Genomic DNA, 5,420 nt, shown 5'->3' with positions numbered 1-5,420 from the left:
CTACTCGTTACAAATTACCTTATCACAAAACTACCTGTTACCGATAATTTCAGTGCTTGCAGAGAATACCTTACTGAAAACTGCTTATTATTTCCTTCTCCTCCTCATTGGGTTCGACACTCTTACTTATCGAAAGGACTACAATAGATCCCCTATACTTGTGGGTCATCAAGACTCTTTTCTAGCACCATTGCCGGGGAGTGAAGCGCCTTTGGTAGGTGGAATTTGGTAAGGAAAAATTTATATAGTGTGCTGAAATTTACTGTCACTTGTTACTATGGAACATAATCCTTTGAGGGGTTTGTTCGGGGTATCTTCACCTCGTCGGGAACCACAATTAGTTACTCCTCAACCTACTGAACCTACTGAAAATGTTCACTTTGAAATTCCTTCGGGTATGATAGAGAAACTGCTAGCTAATCCTTTTGCAGGAGATGGAACATTGCATCCCGATTTGCACTTAATCTATGTGGATGAAGTTTGTGGATTATTTAAGCTTGCAGGTATGCCCGATGATGTTATCAAGAAGAAGGTCTTCCCTTTATCTTTGACGAGAGATGCATTGACATGGTATAGGCTATGTGATGATATGAGATCATGGGACTGCAAACAGTTGAAATTGGAATTCCATCAGAAGTTTTATCCTATGCATCTTGTTCATCATGATTGTAATTATATATATAATTTTTGGCCTCGCGAAGGAGAAAGCATCGCTCAAGCTTGTGGGAGGCTTAAGTCAATGTTATATTCATGCCCCTATCATGAGCTCTAAAGAGAAATGATTATTCAAAAAATTTATGCTCGGCTTTCTGACAACAATCGCTCCATGCTCGATACTTCTTGTACTGGTTCCTTTATGATGAAGACTATTGAATTCAAATGGAATTTATTGGAGAGAATTAAACGCAACTCTGAAAATTGGGATCTCGACGAAGGTAAGGAGTCAGGTATGACACCTAAGTTTGATTGTGTTAAATCTTTTATGGATACCGATGCTTTCCGTAAATTTAGCACTAAATATGGACTTGACTCTGAGATAGTAGCTTCTTTCTGTGAATCCTTTGCTACTCATGTTGATCTCCCTAAGGAGAAGTGGTTTAAATATAATCCTCCCATTGAAACAAAAGTAGTTGCACCTATTAAAGTTGAAGAAAATACTATCACTTATAATGATCCTATTGTTCCTACTACTTATGTTGAGAAACGACCTTCACTGTTAGAATAAATAATCATGCTATAGCTTCAACTTTGGTCAACAAAAGTAATATTAAGACACCTAAACCCCCGGAGCAAATTAAGGTTGAATCTAAAATTGCTATGGTTAAAGATCTCTTGGCTGATAATATTGATGGGCATGTTATTTACTTCTCTGATGAAGCTGCTAGAATTGCTAGACCTGATGCTAAAGATAAAAATAGACCTGTGGTAGGCATGCCTGTTATTTCTATTAAAATAGGAGATCATTGTTATCATGGCTTATGTGATATGGGTGCTAGTGCTAGTGTAATACCTATTTCCTTATACAAAGAAATTATGCATGATATTGCACCTGCTGAGATAGAAGAAATTGATGTTACAATTAAGCTTGCTAATAGAGATACTATTTCACCAATTGGGATTGTTAGAGATGTTGAAGTCTTGTGTGGGAAGGTTAAATATCCTGCTGATTTTCTCATTCTTGGTTCCCCACAAGATAGCTTTTGTCCCATTATATTTGGTACACCCTTCTTGAATACTGTTAATGCTAAGATAGACTGCAATAAGGATATTGTTTCTGTTGGTTTAGGGGATATATCCCATGAGTTTAACTTCTCTAAATTTCATAGACAACCCCGTGATGAGGAATTACCTAGTAAAGATGAAATTATTGGTCTTGCTTCTATTGCTGTGCCTCCTACTGATCCCTTAGAACAATATTTGCTAGACCATGAAAATGATATGTTCATGAATGAAAGAATGGAAATAGATGAAGTATTCTTTAAACAGGGACCTATTCTGAAACACAACTTGCCTTTTGAAATCCTAGGGGATCCTCCTCCACCCAAGGGTGATCCCGTGTTTGAGCTTAAACCATTACCTGATACTCTTAAATATGCTTATCTTGATGAAAAGAAGATATATCCTGTTATTATTAGTGCTAACCTTTCAGAGAAGGAGGAAGAGAAATTATTGAAAACTCTGAAGAAGCACCGTGCTGCTATTGGATATACTCTTGATGATCTTAAGGGCATTAGTCCCACTCTATGTCAACACAAAATAAATTTGGAGGAAGACGCCAAACCAGTTATTGATCACCAACCATGGCTGAATCCTAAGAAGAAAGAAGTGGTAAGAAAGGAAACATTAAAGCTCCTTGAGGTAGGTATAATTTATCCCGTTGCTGATAGTAAGTGGGTAAGTCCTGTCCATTGTGTCCCTAAGAAGGGAGGTATTACTGTTGTTCCTAATGATAAAGATGAATTGATCCCACAAAGAATTATTACAGGTTATAGGATGGTAATTGATTTCCGCAAATTGAATAAGGCTACTAAAAAATATCATTACCCTTTGCCTTTTATTGATCAAATGCTAGAAAGATTATCCAAACATACACATTTTTGCTTTCTAGATGGTTACTCTGGCTTCTCTCAAATACCTGTGTCAGCTGATGATCAATCAAATACCACTTTTACTTGCCCTTTCGGTACTTTTGCTTATAGACTTATGCCTTTTGGTTTATGTAATGCACCTGCTACCTTTCAAAGATGCATGATGGCTATATTCTCTGGCTTTTTGTGAAAAGATATGTGAGGTTTTCATGGATGATTTCTCCGTTTATGGATCCTCTTTTGATGATTGCTTAAGCAACCTTGATCGAGTTTTGCGAAGATGTGAGGAAACTAATCTTGTCTTGAATTGGGAGAAGTGCCACTTTATGCTTAATGAAGGTATTGTCTTGGGGCATAAAATTTCTAAAAGAGGTATTGGAGTTGACAAAGCTAAAGTTGATGCTATTGAAAAGATGCCATGTCCCAAGGACATTAAAGGTATAAGAAGCTTCCTCGGTCATGCCGGTTTTTATAGGAGGTTCATTAAGGACTTCTCAAAAATTTCTCGGCCTCTGACTAACCTATTACAAAAAGACATTCCTTTTGTCTTTGATAATGATTGTATAGAAACATTTGAAATACTTAAGAAAGCATTGATTTCTGCACCTATTGTTCAGCCACCTGATTGGAATTTACCCTTTGAAATTATGTGTGATGCTAGTGATTATGCTGTAGGGGCTGTTCTAGGGCAAACAGTTGATAAGAAATTAAATGTTATTCAATATGCTAGTAAAACTCTAGACAATGCCCAGAGAAATTATGCTACCAGTAATAAGGAATTCTTAGCAGTTTTATTTGCTTGTGATAAGTTTAGACCTTATATTGTTGATTCTAAAGTAACCATTCACACTGATCATGCTGCTATTAAATATCTTAGGGAAAAGAAAGATGCTAAACCTAGACTTATTAGATGGGTTCTCTTGCTACAAGAATTTGACTTGCATATTATTGATAGAAAGGGAGCTGAGAACCCCGTTGCAGACAACTTGTCTAGGTTAGAGAATTTTCTTGATGACCCACTACCTACTGATGATAGCTTTCCTGATGAACAATTAAATGTGATAAATTCTTCTCGAACCGCTCCATGGTATGCTGATTATGCTAATTATATTGTTGCTAAGTTTATACCACCTAGTTTCACATACCAGCAAAATAAAAAGTTCTTCTATGATTTAAGACATTACTTTTGGGATGACCCACATCTTTATAAAGAAGGAGTAGATGGTATTATTAGATGTTGTGTACCTGAGCATGAACAGGAACATATCCTACGCAAGTGTCACTCCGAAGCCTATGGAGGACACCATGCTGGAGATAGAACTGCACACAAGGTATTGCAATCCGGTTTTTATTGGCCTACTCTATTCAAGGATGCTCGTAAGTTTGTCTTTTCTTGTGATGAATGTCAAAGAAAGGGTAATATTAGTAGACGTCAAGAAATGCCTATGAATTATTCACTTGTTATTGAACCATTTGATATTTGGGGATTTGATTATATGGGACACTTTCCTTCCTCTAATGGGTATACATATATTTTAGTTGTTGTTGATTACGTTACTAAGTGGGTAGAAGCTATTCCAACTAGTAGTGCTGATCATAACACCTCTATTAAGATGCTTAAAGAAGTTATGTTTCCGAGGTTTGGAGTCCCTAGATATTTAATGATGATGGTGGTTCACATTTTATTCATGGTGCTTTTCGTAAAATGCTTGCTAAGTATGATGTTAATCATAGAATTGCATGTCCTTATCACCCACAGTCTAGTGGTCAAGTAGAATTAAGTAACAGAGAGATCAAAGTAATTTTGCAAAAGACTATTAATAGATCTAGAAAGAATTGGTCCAAGAAACTAGATGATGCATTATGGGCTTATAGAAATGCATATAAAAATCCTATGGGTATGTCCCGTATAAAATGATTTATGGTAAAGCATGTCACTTACCTCTTGAATTAGAACATAAGGCATATTGGGCTATTAAAGAGCTCAATTATGATTTCAAACTTGCCGGTGAGAAGAGGTTGTTTGACATTAGCTCACTTGATGAATGGAGAACCCAGGCTTATGAAAATGCCAAGCTATTTAAAGAAAAGGTTAAAAGATGGCATGATAAAAGGATACAAAAGCGTGAGTTCAATGTAGGTGATTATGTATTGCTATACAACTCTCGTTTAAGATTTTTTGCAGGCAAACTTCTCTCTAAATGGGAAGGTCCTTACGTTATCGAGGAGGTCTATTGTTCCAGTGCCATAAAAATCAACAACTTCGAAGGCACAAATCCGAAGGTGGTGAACGATCAAAGAATTAAACATTATATCTCACGTAATCCCATAAGTGTTGAAACTAATATTATTGAAACCGTAACCCCAGAGGAATACATAAGGGACACTTTCTGGAATGTTTCAGACTCCGAAAAGGAATAGGTACGTGGTACGGTAAGTAAACCGACTCCAAAACAGTTCTAATGGCAATATTTCTCTGTTTTGGAATATTTAAAAAAATAGGAAAATAAGAAGCAGACCAGAAAGGACACGAGGCTTCCATGAGGGTGGGAGGCGCGCCCTGCCCCCTGGGCGTGCCCCCTGCCTCGTGGGCACCTCGTGCGCTCTCCGGACTCCGTTTTCTTGCACGATACTTCTTTTGGTCGGTAAAAATTCATTATATAATCTCCCGAAGGTTTTGCCACCGTATCACGCAAATATCTCTTGTCTTTGTTTTGAGCTGTTTTTCTGACAGATCTAGGTCGTCATGTCGTCTTCAAGTGTCCCCAAGGACAAGTTCTTCGAGAAGGTCATCAACCCCTACCTCGTGGAGGTGTTGCAACACCCTCAAAC

This window comes from Triticum dicoccoides, chromosome 5A (assembly GCF_002162155.2).
Source record: "Triticum dicoccoides isolate Atlit2015 ecotype Zavitan chromosome 5A, WEW_v2.0, whole genome shotgun sequence".
NCBI classification, from domain to species: domain Eukaryota; kingdom Viridiplantae; phylum Streptophyta; class Magnoliopsida; order Poales; family Poaceae; genus Triticum; species Triticum dicoccoides.
This window is presented reverse-complemented; position numbering follows the sequence as displayed.